This window comes from Pteropus medius, unplaced genomic scaffold, assembly GCF_902729225.1.
Source record: "Pteropus medius unplaced genomic scaffold, Ma_sr-lr_union100, whole genome shotgun sequence".
Classification (NCBI taxonomy): Eukaryota; Metazoa; Chordata; class Mammalia; order Chiroptera; family Pteropodidae; genus Pteropus; species Pteropus medius.
Window position 1 is genome coordinate 16,343,350 of NW_024352784.1, and position 15,690 is coordinate 16,359,039.

Consider the following 15,690-nt stretch of genomic DNA (forward strand, 5'->3'; position numbering starts at 1 on the left):
AAATAATAATGGCAGTTGGATATTATAACATAATAATCGAAAACAAGTAATGAGGACATCCAGGATTTGGATTAAGAAGACCTGACATTGAGCCCAAATGCATAATCTTGCACATGTCATTTCTCTGGTCCACATGCTTTCTAACCTAAAAATAGGTTAGGAGTATTGATCGAAAAAGTTTTTGTGAAAATGTGTTGCAAACCAAAGACTTGTAAAAGTATTATTAAAGTTTTTTAGAAGCATTTATGTAAAAGTATGTCATGGTTTTTATTTAAGGAGCTTTATTATAATTACACTATATAATGATAAGTTTTACGGCTTTCGATGTCTATATGAACAGCAATTTGGTTCTTATTACTAAGCACAGGTTTGACAATTAAAAGTCCCTAAGCAAATGTTTGTTAAGTAAATTAACAGTGAATAATGGGCTCTATCCTGAACACTATCAAAAAAATTTATTTTAAGCATCAGAAGGTCATTACTACATTCAAAAAATATATAGAATATTTTGATTCGTTTTTAGCTAATGGATATTTAACTTTAGATTTTGATCCTGAGATCATTTTGCCCCTTGTTTATGCATATAAATATTTTAATTAGATTTATTACAAAAATGACTTTTTGTGTATGGATATATATTTAGAGGAAAGATGTCATTATATTGGTTTAATTTGTTGATCACTTTCTCTACACTGTTAGCCACACACAATTTTGCTATTTTCATTTTAAATTTATTTTCATTAATATATTTTTTCTTATAAAGTTTTTAAGATTTGATTCACTGTTTTAGGCTTAAATTGTTATTATTTATAACTCATGCTACTGGGAATTTTCTTTGGTGATCATTCTATCAGATTCAGTGTGCTTGCATCAAATTTTATATGTCATAATGTTACATTTTGAGTTTATTTATTTGCAAATTTTTTGTCTACTTATTTGTACTACTCATACTTATCAAAATTTTAAAGTCTGAAAGTTTATGTGTTAGCTAATCTTAAAAAATCTCTATATACAGAATTATTGTCTTCAGATAGTTTAAGATTAAGCTAATGTCCAGAGCTGATTTCTTATAGTATTAAGCCAATTCTTACTTATTTTTTTAATCATTCTGTGTTTTAGCAATGTTTCTAATTCAATTTTTTACTATATTTATAATATACTTTCCTTAAAGTCTGCAAAATGAGTCAACTTAGCAGATATAATTTAAGTAGACATTAAAAATCACATATTTGGTCAATTATCTGTGGTTCTGAATGAATATTCTTAGGCTTTTCTCCATTTCTTTGAATAGCTATGTCAATACAAATTATTTTATGGGAAATATTATAAAAAATACGTATTAGTTGGTCATGAGATAATTGAATGAGGATTTATAAATATCAAAGCAGAATGTTTAGAGGACTAAAGAGAAATAATATTGTAACATAACACAAATTTTAAATAAATATAGTTTCAGGAAAATGTTCTAATACTAAAATCATGCTGTGAACTATCCTCCCATGGGAAATGTGAACACTTTAGTTATTCAAAACCAGCCTGGAAACAGCGTTTAAAAATATACCTTTGGGAGTAATTTTATACAGTGGTTGAGTCGATTAGGAACCTAATAGGCCTTTACCATATCTACTTGGTATGACAAGTAAAATAGCAACTTTCACATAGTACTCACCATTGGAAAATAGAAATTAAATAATGTGACCAGTGCAAGTAACATGACTCTTTAACCAAAATGCAGTCACAGTTTACTAACCTATCACATAAGAGGAATAATGATGATTTTTCAAAGAATTTTGAAAATAAAAAATGTTATGAAGTGTTGTCAGGCTCTATTAATATTTTTATTCACACATATTACTTCTCCAGAAAAATAATACTATAAGCTGAAAAGTGGAAAAGAAAGGGGACTAACATAATGAAAAGGAAAAAAAAACAAATAGTAGGGAAAGCAGAAAACATCTGTTAAGCACTCACAGGGCATCGGGCTTTAATGGGACCAGTTTAAGGAGTATTTATTTATATTAAAATAAAAAAAAATCCAGATGTTTCTATTTCAAATATGTCAGAGAAGTATGCTCTGTGTTTTGTGAACTCATCTTTTATTGGTAGCATTATCATTTTCAAGATCTCATGTGAAGGATATTTCCTTGATTAAGCTTTTGAATATCTTTTTCTTAATATTTCAGTTCATTTTTCATCATCAAAAGTAAGTGAATATGTTGAAAGACAAGGATGTAAACTACAACTTTGGATATATAATATTTATAGTATCCATATTTATTAAAAAATGAAAGTTCAGGGCTCTTTGAAAACAGCAAAACCCAACTAAATAATGTCTAAATATGTGCATGTTTATGCTAGAGTTGAGCTATGTAAATACGATTTCTTAATTTTTAACAAGAGCTGAGAACATGGGATCATGCTATTCTTTTACATTCATTACTACATAAGACAACAAGAACAATTCAGTGCTCTATTTCAGGCTCTTTACATTAAATAATCCTCACAAAAACTGAGATGGGTACTTTATTATCCCAATTTTTCACATTAGGAAATCAAGGCATAGAGGAGTTAATTGCCTAAATTATCACAGCTGGTAGGTCATAAAGACATATTTAAACCCAAGTCTTCTGAATCCAGAGCTCATGTCTGGAGCTCTGTCTAAAGCATTTTAAAAGAAGCTTATTCCATAGTATTTGTGAGTTATAGAATTTATAAAACAGAGTTGTAATATATTTTGTAGTTCTTGTATAATTAATTTGAAGACATTTTCAGGTAGAAATTGGCTAGCATTATCTTCTCAGTAAGTGTTCTATTATAGCCAAAGGTAAGTCTCTTACTTTCATTCGTAGGTGTCTAGTACAATGTCATTATATAATCCTGTGAATACCTATTGCATATTTGTCGAATAAGTTATACATTAAAATTTCACAGAGAAAGTTGCTCAAAAAAAAAAAAGAGTGGGAGAAATATTTGAAAGCTACTTTTATTCTATGGAAAAGTTTTTTTAAAAATTACTTAAAATTTTTATTTTGAAGTATTGAAGATTCACATCTACTCTAAAAAAAATAACGCTGAGAAGTCCCATGTACCCTTTACCTGGTTTCTGCCCATGGTGACATCCTGTAAAACTATAGTATAAATACTATGATGAGGAAATTGACATTGATGCAATCCACCCATGTTATTCAGATTTCTCCAATTTTACAGTTTACTTATTTGTGTGTGCCTGTGTGTGCATTTAGTTGTATGCAATTTTGTCTCATGTATTAGTGTATATAACTACCATCACAGTCAAGGTATAAAAAAGTTCCATCACTGTAAGTGTACCTATTATACCCTTTTAAAATCTCTTTAATCCCTAGCAACCACTAATTTGGTCTCCATCTCTATACTTTTGTCATTTCTAGAATGTTATGAGTAGAATTTTGTAGTATAAAGCCCTTTAGGATTGCTTTTTTTTCACTCAGACTAATTCCTTAGAGACTTATCCAAGTTGTTGCATTACTTCATTTTTTTTATTGCTGAATAGTATTCCATGGCATGTATGTGCTACAGTTTGTTTAATCTTTCACCCACTGAAGGACATGTGGGTTGTTTCCAGTGTTTCGCTATTATAAACAAAGCTGCTATTAACATCTGCCTACATGTTTTTGCATGAATATAAGTATCCATTTCTCTGGGATAAATGTTTAAGAGTGCAATCACTGAGTCATATGGGAGTTTCATGTTTAGTGTTACAAGAAACTGTCCAAATGTTGCACAGTGGCTGTACTATTTCATATTTTTACCAGCAATGTATGAGTGATCCAGTTTCTCTACATGCTCATCAATATTTGGTATTATTATTTTTAATTTTAGCTCTTCTGATAGGTGTGTAGCAATATCTCATTGTGGTTTTAATTTTCATTTCTCTAATGGTAAATCATGTTGAACATCATTTTATGTGCCATCAATTTATCCTCTTTAATGGTATACAGAGGGCAAGATTTATTTTCCATTTACGTATACTCTTTGGTGAAATGTCTGTTTTTCTCTTGCCTATTTTCTAATTAGATTTTTCTTTATTGTTGAGTTTTGAGAGTTCTTTATGTATAATTCAGATACTTATCATTGGTCTTTTATATATTCTAGATACTAGTTCTTTGTGTGGTTTGCAAGTATTTTCTCCCAGACTGTAGTTCACCTTTCAAATCTCTTATGTCTTTTGTAGAAAAGTTTTTAATTTTGATGAGGTCTAATTTTCAATTTTTCCTTTATAAATTGTGCTTTTAGCATTAAGGATTCTTCCCATTACCTTAGATCCCCAAGATTATTTTTTCTCTAAAAGTTTTACAGTGAAGTTTATGATTCATTTTCAATTAATTTTTAAACTTTTCATAAAATGAGACCTAGCTTGAGTTTTTTTTTTTTTTATAAAAGTTTATCTTTCTTCCATAGAATCATTTTTTTCACCCTTGTATTTGTAAAAATCTGTTGGACATAACTTGTATAGGCCTATTTATTCTTCATTCTATTCCACTGATCTATGTAAACATATTTTAAGATATAGTTAATACCAAGAAAAAGAGGAAATTCTAGAGCAGAGGTCGGCAAATATTTTCTGTAAAGGTTCAGATGGTAAATATTTTTGGCTTTGTAGTCTTTGTCACAACTACTCAACTCTGTTTTTATCAGGCAAAAGCAGCCCTATATAATATATAAATGAATGGGTGTGGCTGTATTTCAATTATACTTTATCTACAAAAATATACAGTAGGTTGGATTTGGCCCATAGGCTGTGGTTTATTAATCTCTCTTCTAGAGAAGAGAGTAATAATTGAGATAAAAATCTAATTGTCTAAAAAGTATTGCATATTTGTAAAATACTGCTAAATTCCTTCCTACACTACAGTTTTTAAAATGCTAATGGTCTTGTTATCATCTTAGTCAATATTTCTCAGTTGAGTAATGTATGAAACCATTTTAAAGGGAAAGCAATTTTGTATATTGTTAATTGTTATTAAATTACTTTTTACTATGGTATTACTTAAATATGTAAAAACAGAAATAAGTATAATTTTCTTTTGTTTATATCTCATGTGTTTATAAGCAAAACTATGAAACGTAAGATAAACATTAACAAAATTAATTTTATGTAATGAATGAATATCTTGTTCAATATAAATACTTTCCTCACGTTGAAAATTATACCAACTCTTTGAAAGCAAAGACTACTTAGTTTGAAATGACTATGTGATGACTCAGTTCTCCGTAACTTTTTTCTACTGAATTACTTTGAATACCTTGTTCATTCAATACATTGATGTGATATTTGGCTGTCACTTGGCAAAACTCATTGGTTATATATAAATGGTTATTTTCTTGTTAGACTCCGACAATTAAAAGCTCTTCCTTTTTATACCATAATAATAAACACAAACTGGGTACCGAATTTATGAAGCAGCTCTTAGGTTTAAGATGGTCTTCAGATGATCCAGAATCTACTTATATTAAATATCAGATAGATTAAATGGTATTAACCTATAAATATGTTAATATAATGTCATTTAGGAAATGCTTACCTTGAATCTTTCTATTTGAAAGCTGGCAGTACAGTCTTTTGTGAAAATAACATCTCTTTAAACATATCTATAGACTTTTAAAAAAATGGGTATGTGTAATTTACCTACAGGTATTTGCTTTGGTATATTTCATTTATTCTGAAGGATTCACATGGAATCATTGTCATCAGAATCTGAATTCAAGGTAGTACTATAATGTTCTAAGATGTAGTATAATGCATTTTTGTATTATTATTTACTGAATACCTACTGCATGCTAGTATTGGAAGTGAAAATTAATGCTTGGTCCCTGCCCTTGAGCAGGGACCAGTTTAAGAAACAAACCAGTCAGGTATAAGAGTAGTATTTTTGAATAACTTCAATAATAATATTAAAAGGACTTAACTTTGATATGTTTTTCAATAAGTGCATTATTACAACTGAGTAAAAAATTGCAAATATGAAATTTAATTAACCCTTTTTCAGTGATGGCTTGATAATTTGGGCTTTTTCTTTTTCTCAGTCTAAGCCATTTAATTGACAGCATATTACTATAATTTTATAATTACTTGTTCTTATAATAAATGACTCATAGAAACTAAGTGCTTATAGATAGTATCTTAATTGCTCCAATAAAAGCTTTGCAGTCTTATTGTTTTTTGAGTGTCTTATTAATTGTTAATGTAACAGTGAAGGTATACAAATATGATTTGTTTGGTTATGATTCTTAGAAAGATATGGCATAGATTTGATCCTTAAAGACGTGGCTTAGTCATTTTAAAACCAAAAATAAAGGTGTCCTGGGGGTAGTATGAATAATCAGAGTGATTAAATTAGAGGGGAAATAGAATGAGTTTCGAGAATATGTGAAAACTTATTGACAAATGTACACTTGCTGCCTAAAGCTATATATTAATATTTTAATTATGCATATGAATAATATGTAGATATATGAAATAAAATGATCTTAAGTTACACAGCTTAAGCAAACAATTGTTCAAAAACATTTACTGATTCTTCGCAATTTTATTAATGTAATCAGCAAATTTTAGTGAGAGCCATTTTAATTTGATTCAGAGATGCCTTGCCTCCACATTGTAACATGTTGAAATTGAGGTACATGGTATAATCCATGTTAAATTTTCAGCCTCAGTGTCAAAACTTTGGTAAAGCATGAAGCTGCCATGTGGTCCTCTCTGCCTGCAAACTTAACTATGTGTAGGCACATATTTATGTAATTGTCAACTCAGATTACTCACAAATTGGTAACCAACAGAAGATTACATTTTAATTTAATTTGAAACAATAATTGCAGCCTAGAATTCATAAAAATTTTTTATTACATTGAGTTGCAACATTGAAATAAAAAGTATTATATTCAGAAGATTATCCATCCCATAAATGTACAAGGTGCAAATTTATTATAAATTGAGCATATATTTGTTGTTGAAGCATTATTTGCAAATTTTAAAGCACCAACTGAGTGATTTACAGTACCTAATTAGAGAAAAAAATGCACAAGAAGATAAAGCTGAATTTTATTTTGTCATTGAGACACTTGAAAAGGATTTCTGGTCATACTCCAGGTAATGCAATTAAAGATAGGAGAAATTGCCAAATCTCTTGGAAAAGATCACAGAATTTTCAAAACTAGTAAAGGTTGTGTGATGATTCATACATCATGAAAATCTACTCAGATACTGAGCATGTGAATTTCAAAGGCTTCCAGCTGGCTTCTAAGAGAAGCTGTTAACTTCCAAGGACACATATAGGAAGAAAAGGAAAACTTGAATTTAACAAAATGGGAAATGCAGATGAAATCTTGATATTCTTTGACATACCCAAAATTACAGTCTATGCTAAATGTGCTTATGCAGTCAGGATCATGAGCATAGAATGTGAAAAGCAATATTTCTCTGTTATGTAACTGCATATGCCTGGAAGTGATTCAAGAGAAGCTCTGGATTTTGAATTATTAAGAACATTCTTATTTCTCCAGGAGAAGGAAGTCTTATTACATAGCTAATATCCAAAGGCCTCTGGACTATAAATAGGATGTCTCACTTGTCTCCAAATCCAGATAGTAATTCCAACAATGAGAGTGAGAATGAGAACAAGAACAAGAGTGAGAGGAATGCTGAGAGTGAAGAGTAAAATGAATAGATGGCTTCCAATACTTGAGAGTCTAACAGAGAAGTCAGCAGAAAAAGGCTGTAAGAATGGAGGCAGAGAGAAGGGAGGAAAATTGCTGGAGTAGTGTTATGGAAGCAAAGCAAAAGTAGCGTTTCAAGAAAGAGAGGGAGATCAACTGTTAAATGCTGCTGAGCTATTGAGTAGGATGAAAACTGAAACATGTTCAGCTTTGAATTTAGTTGCAAGAGCTAACTGAAATTTATGGAAAGTGGTTTTCATGGAGTAGTAAAGCAGAAGACAGATTAGATTGGTCTAAGAAGTTAATGGGAAAAAATGTGGGGACTGAAATTAAATAATTTTTCTGATAAATCTAAATGTGTGGAGGATATGAACTGAAGGAGCACTTGGGGGCGACTTTTTAAAAAAATTAGATGAAGTAATTTAAAGATAAAGTTATAGGGGAATAGAGTAATTCACTGTGATTAAAATTGCAGGTTGTGACTTATTAGTATTTTGTAACATTAATTTAATGAGTGGTGACCAGCATTTAAAAAAAAAAGGAAAAATATTAATGTATCACGCATGGTAAGGTAATCTTATAAAATTTTGTTTGGCTTATTTGCATAAATTGTCTACTGCAATTCACTGAAAGATATTTTGTAGATTTATACATATTTATATATATATTTATATACATATTTATGTATATTATATATTATGTTTACATATAGTACGTATGTATAATATATATATATATATATATATATATATATATATATATATATATTGGGTTGTAATGTAATATATATTTCTGGTTGTGAGTCACAGTAAAAAGAAACCTAAAGCATTAAATGTTAGCATAGATTCTGGAGAATGTGGGAGGGACAGGGATTCAGATTAAATGTAGAGGAATTGGCCTTCAACAGGCAGAGAAACATACTTTTTTATATCAGGAGTGCAGGAGAAGAAGATTGGTACAGATGCAGGTTTCTGACAGATTTAGCAGAAGAGTGTTGAAAAATTGTCTGATGGCTCTAATCACTTTAGTTAAGCACAATGCAATTATCTGCTGAGAGTAAAGACTAGAGAGGGTATCATGGTTTGTAAAGAACAGAGGAATTCTGAAATATTTGTTATAAAAATTAGATCAAAATGACTAGAGAATCATGTATGTTAAGACTGTGGGTTGTTGATTGAATTTTTAGGAATACCAATTCACTTAGGAGCATTCTGCTATCTGAGAATATAATACAGACACAGGTAACAAGAAACGTTGAATTCAGGACTGGGTATTTTTAGCTGGAGGCTTTGAAAGAACAAATGGACAAGAGAGGTTAGTGTATTGGTACCAAAATGAATGAAATGAAAGGTTTTAGAATCAATGAAGTATATAAGAAATTTGATATTTTGGAAAAGAGAGGAGTGGTCAATAGAGATGAAGGATCAAAGAAAGATGAAGAACAGTGAGAGCTGAGTTTCCTTAATAGGCAAATGAGAATTTTCATAAGAGTGCAATGTTGGCGATTTTGAGAGTTCAAATGTTTTTGGTGATTAGTTAAAAGCTTTGGTGGAGATGATGTGAAATATACTATGAATGATAAGAAAGTCAGGAAATCATTAAAATATGATATTGAATGGGTTGTCCAAGTGAACATTGAATTTCCCGAGGTGATGGCATGAATCAAGAAGGAAAGAAATATTCTGATATCAAAATCTTTAATGAATGAGATGAAGTAGCCAGAAAGTCGGTAAATGACAAGACTAAGAAACAAGAGTTTTAAAAAATGGCTGGAAGAGCTTTTATGGAGCAAGGTAACAGTGAGAACTCAAGCCCCACTTCTAACCTATGAGCTACGAAAAAGCGCCACCCTTGCAATCAGTCTCCACAGATTCCATTGCTGGCTTCATCTCTCTGTACTTCTGTGACCTTGAGAAAGTTCTTAACTTCTCTACGCCTCAGTTTCGCATCTATAAAATATAGATAAAAGTATCTACCTCATAGGATTGTTTTAGTAATTAATTTATGTATAGTATAATTATCTATCGTTTACCCTAGAATCTACAGTGTCTAGATTGTCACCATTTGTTAAATGGAGAAGATCCTCTATTCCTTTCAATTTAAGGGATTTACATAATTTTAAGGATTATTATCCTCAGTCTAATATGTGGACTTTGCCTTATAAACATATCATATTGCTTTTAAGAGCCTACAGCTTGATTGAATTTACCATTTTGAATTTGTCTTTCTTATGATACAAAAAATGAAATCGTGATGAGTCACTAAGCACCAATTAATGGTTTTATTGTGCATTAGTATAAATAATTTTATTCTACCTAAATTTAGAACAATTTCAGTGAAGCTTCACACATTTTGTTCTTTGTATTAAGTCCTCAGTGAGGCAGAATATCTGGTTCATCCAAAGTGATGCACTTGAGAAGAGGCAGAGAAGCACGGCAACTTACTGAAGTTCTCCTCACTATATCAGCCCTATATCAGCCCTCCTTGACTTTCTCTTATAGCCCTCAAAATTAACTGAAATTAGTTTCAGAATTGTAAGATACAGTAGCTTCATGAAGAATTCAGAATCTGCAGCATTTATTATTTTTTTTCTGGGAGCAAATGATCAGCTGTAAACCTTTCCTCTGTGCAAACGAATAGACGTTTCAGAAAGTACAATCTTCTGAAAATAATCAAGTACCTTCATAGAGCCATTTGCTTTGATAGACCTAGGGCTTGCAAGTGTCTTTTTTTTTTTTGTAGCAAAAACCATATTAAGCATTTGTAACTTAAGTATCTGCTAAGATTCTTGTTTCGTGATTCACAGTTTATAAAAGGATTCTAATGAATATTGATAGTTCCTATTCTTTGTCTTACACTCTGCCCCTTCTCAGTGTGCTTTGTTAGAGTTCCTTAAGACTTGATCTGGGCCCTGTTAAGTTCTTTGCACTCACTCCTTAACTGTTCTCATTTCAATATATTAATATTTGTGTCTACAGCCATGCCACCCTGAACAAGCCCAATCCTGTCTGATCTCCGAAGCTAAGCAGGGTCGGGCCTGGTTAGTACTTGGTTGGGAGACCACCCAGGAAGACCAGGTGCTGTAGGAGTAAAAAATAAAAAAAAAAAATAAGGGATTGTAAGCTGACAAGGTCCTTGCAATCCGTGAGGTCAAACAAGGGTATTTACATTTATGTTTATATTTCGAATCTCTGTAAGATTCATACTCATATATTCAATTGTCTTCCTGACATATCTACTCAAAAGCGCCAACGGTGTCTCAAATTTAACAAGTTCAAGAACAGATTTAATCATTTCCTTATTCATCAATCCCAGTTTCTCTGTCTTTTCCTCACATTATTTGGCAGCACCATCTATTCACTCTTCCTCATGAAGAATAAGTTGAAGAATTTCTTCTTCATTATTTCCATCTATCCCATTAGGAAGGCCAGTCAAATCCATTTCGAAGATACATTTATAATACCCACTCCTCTCTATCTCCTTTCACCCATCAAAACCAAGTCACCATCATCCTTTTATAGATTACTTTTCTCCTAACCGCACTGATTTCAGTTTTAGTCAAGCTCTTCTTCCCAGAGAAAGAGCAATTCTCTTTCTCAATTATTTGCTCTAGTAAAAGTCTAAAGTGGGGCTTCATGAGCCTGGCCTGAGTCACAAGGGCATCCCAGAACCAAGTACTGTACCAGAGAGAAACATTGCTCTTATTTGTCAAGAGTAGTTATATGTGTCTTCACCCATCTTACCAGTTCTTTTGTGGCTGCTTTTTTATATCCTTAGTTATAGGACTTCTATTCAGCTAGCCTTCGGGTAGCACAGTATTTGCCTGCTCTTCTATCTTGACCAGAAGTCTAATTGGGGTCTTTAATTGAGTGGAGGCAGTGGAAAAGAAGATAAGGAGGTGAATCTTATAGCTATCATGCAGATAGAATTGTTCGAAAATATGTTAAATATTAACCCAATGCCAGTCAAATGATAGAAACAATACATTACAGTTTCATTTTGATTTCTCTAGAATTGACCATACTTAGTAAGGAAAATAAAAATGGACTTAACTAGACCAAAATAAAATAAAGTAAAACTGGGCTCAAGTAAGCCAGTTTCATGACTATATTTCTGCTTGGAAGATTGGGAGTAGGAACCAAAAAATTACACATTATACATAAATAGGTACATTTATGATCTACCTTAGGTTGGACATTGGAAAATTTGGATAAGATATCATGAAAAAAGAATATGAAAGTCAAGGATTTTTGAAAGAGCCTAGCTGAAAGTTAGCCAAGTGGTCAAGACCAAGTTGGCAGATATTAGAGGATGTGATCCTTTGTAAACAAAAAGCATTGTCCATGATTAGAGACATCAGTTACCTGGGCCCCTTAAAAATGCCTTTCTGTGCAGTGTGAGGAAGAGTATTGGAGGAATAATTATGTTTGACTTTGACAAAGCTACAGTTGGTTGATATGAAATGTTTCCCTGCCTTTGTCAACAAACACTACATCCAGAAAAATCAGATTGAGTAAAAAATTGAAAATAGCCTAAGAATGTTTTGAATACATTACTAAATGCAAGATGAAATTCAAACACCATGTAAAAGTACTAGGGGGAAAATAAACCAGCATAATAATAAATGCAGTGACATATTGTAAAGCACTTATTTCCCACTAAAAGAAGATACTCTGTTAGAGACTTAAAGAAATGCTAGTGATCTAGTCTCAGCAAATATTATTGTATTTTTCATTATAGATTATGAAAATTTCATTTACAGAGTATCCAATATTTTGCTTTTTTTCACTGTTCCTCTATATTTACATATTATTATGCTCTAAGAAATAAAAAATCATATTCTAGATAATGTACACTAATGTGAAACAATCATTTTCCATGATTTGTCAATGAGTTTGTGGTTCACATTCTTTCCTCACATATTTACCTATTTCTACCTATCTAAATAAATATTAGATTTTTATAAAAACTTGCCGTGCATATTTCAAATATGTAAATACCTTTAATTTTACATTTTTTCAGATATTGCAAAAATATCCAATTAAAGAAATTGTGCCACTCACAATAGGTACATTTTAAAAAATATCATCAAGCCGATGAACTGATTGAAAAATAGGAAAATACTTTCTTATTAGAATGATTCAGAGCTATACTTTTGATGTGTAGCTTCCAGACAGAAAAGGAGGGAAGCTTTAGCATGATGAAAAGACAGGCAGAGAGCCCAATCCACTGAACCTGTTCATATAGAAATCTTCCCATCATCTTCTTCCACGGCCTGCAAAGATAGATCCATCAGAAAGCAAATTATGAGTGACCACTCTTCAGATGTCACCAGCACTTGTAAAAGATTCCTTTTGAAAATTTAATCTTTATTTAATGTTTATTGTTATGTAGATATTGTTTGGATTATTTTTCTCTAAATTTTTTCTGCACTTCATAACACAGAACACCACCTACTACTTTTCAACATGGCGTCCTGAGGAAAGCAGTCAGCTGGGAAACCTGAGTTCAGTCCAGGCTCTGTCACTAAGGGTTGTACGATTTGGGTCAGGTTGTAATCTACCTAAAACTCAGTATCTTTGCCTGCGAGTCTCTTAGTATGTAGATTTTGCACTATTTTATAACTTGGTGCCATTTCTAAAACAAAACAAAGCAAATAGAACAAAAACCAACATATATATATCAAATATTTTCATTTAAAATGTTAAATTATTTTGGATCTTTTGGGAGAAAAAACAACTACTTTGTTGGTCATTAGCCAGAAATTCATTCTTCTCCAAGATTAGTCTCTGGGATACATGTCTCCTGAAGACTATGCTAAAAATTCTCAAGAAATAGAATGTCAAAGATACCACTTTTACGCACATTCTTAATTCCTTTCTGAGACTTCTATGCACAATCCTGTCTACTCTCTTCTTCTTCAAAGCGACTCTCATTCTTACATCCTAGACCAGGTCAACTGTACAGTTCATCTCTTATCTCCTTATTCCTGGCCCTATCGTAGATCTCTGCTTGACTTTTCCAAGCAGAGGGCTTCCTAAGCAGAACACACACTTGGCTTTAACACTCCACCTACAAAATACAGAAGAAAAGTATTCCACTGTAAGCGAGAAGAGAACTCTGATCTCTTTACTCCCAACAAAATTTTATGCTTTGTTTGGTGGCTAAGTTGTTTGCCTTTTAAATGTCATGCCAGAGCTTTATATGTCATACACACGCAATGTCTTTTATATATAATCACCTTATTAAGTATGCTATCAGAATAAATATTTTATAGCTGTGTTATAGAAACATAGAAAGCTAGGAAACTAACCCAAGAAGGCACAGTTGAGAACCGTGGAGCCTTTTGAATTTAGAGTGAAAAGGGTAAGGGTATAGGATAACAAAACTGTCCATGCAGAGATGTGGCTATTTTTGTTTACCTGAAATATCTTAGTTACTTATGATTAAAATCATAACTGAAAATCTGTTCAGAATTTTATATTTAGATAACTTTTGGTACAGAAACTTGCCAAAAGCTTTGTTAAACATTCCAATAAATTACATCAAATAGTTCCCACTTACCATATTTATATTTTATCATCTCACACAATTAGAAAAGATTACATATGCATGTTCCTTATAGGAGTATGATCATATATTTTGTTCGATTGTGTTAAATACTTTGGGAGATACTTTACACATATTATTTAATTCTCAAGACAAAATATAAGTAACATTTCCATCTTTAGGATGAAAAAATAGAGGACCAGGTAATTTAAACTACTTGTTCTAAGTCACCCATTTTTATGTAGTGATAGTAAGATACAAACTGTTTCACTCTAAAGTTTCTTTTATACTATTCTACTTTACCATTCTGCCATAAATTATTGCATAAATGTTCCTTGAATTCCACATCATGACCTGTTTAAAAAATGATGACATTCATTCATTTGTAATAAAAATAATATCTACTCTTTATTGAGATAGATATCAAAGCAATGCTTTAATTATATAATCTAATTTAATCCCTACATCAACCTTGTGAGGTAGATACTATTCCTACATTACAGACAATTCCTACATTACAGACAATTCTATGTAGGAATAGTGTCTACCTCACAAGACTTAAGGCTCAAAAGACTTAACTGACTTGTTCAAGGTTCCATAGTCAAAATGCAACTATTTGATATTAAAGACTATGCTTTTAACCATGCAGAAGCAGCTCAAAAAGTGCCAGGGACAAATGAGAAGGAAGTGAATTGACTAGTTTCAGGGTAAGAGCTGGAGGGGCGGGGTGCTATCACAGGCAGGTGCTATTGTTCCATTGTTGATCCCTCCCTCACCCATCCAGCAGGTGCAGGCAGGCACAAATCTGAGCCCTCCATTAATCTGGATAATACCATTTGCTTCACTCTGGTGCTTCTCTGAGATTCTGCCCCACCTGTCTTGTGTGCCAGGCCTAAGCCACTTCCAGTGGCTTTCCCAATAATTGGCCTGCCTGGACTCATGCTGTAGACTTTCCTAAAACCTCTCAAAGATTCACACACCACAAACAAGCAGCAGGTGGCCTTGGCATGCCCTGTACCTCTTGCTAGGTGGTTCCAAGCCTGGTACAAGCAGTGACCAGTGTCAACTTGCATTGTAACTCCAGTCATGTGGCCCCAAGCCTGGCTTAATCTTCGGCCAGTGTTAGCTTGGAACGTAGCTTCAACTAAGTGGCCACAAACCTGGCACAAGTGGTGGCTGGCCTTGGTTCATGTTGTGGTATACACCAAAGGGTCCCAAGCCTGGCACTAGTGGCGGCTAGGCTTAGTTCATGGCATAGCCTCTTCAAAGTGTCTCTAAGCCCAGAACAAGTGGCAACCTATTACAGATCACTTTGTAGTTCCCACTAGCTGGGCACAAGTGGCAGCTGGCCTTGGTCTATACTTGGTCTATACCCCTCCCAAGAGGCTCCAAAACCAACACACCAGATGGCTGGTTTCAGAGCACCCAACCAGCTCCACAAATGACACA

At 32.4% G+C, this 15,690-nt stretch overlaps 1 pseudogene; it reads left to right on the plus strand.

The window, feature by feature from the left end:
• Positions 1-10,662: 10,662 nt before the first annotated feature.
• Positions 10,663-10,781, plus strand: LOC120590598 (uncharacterized; annotated as a pseudogene).
• The last annotated feature ends 4,909 nt before the right edge of the window (positions 10,782-15,690 follow it).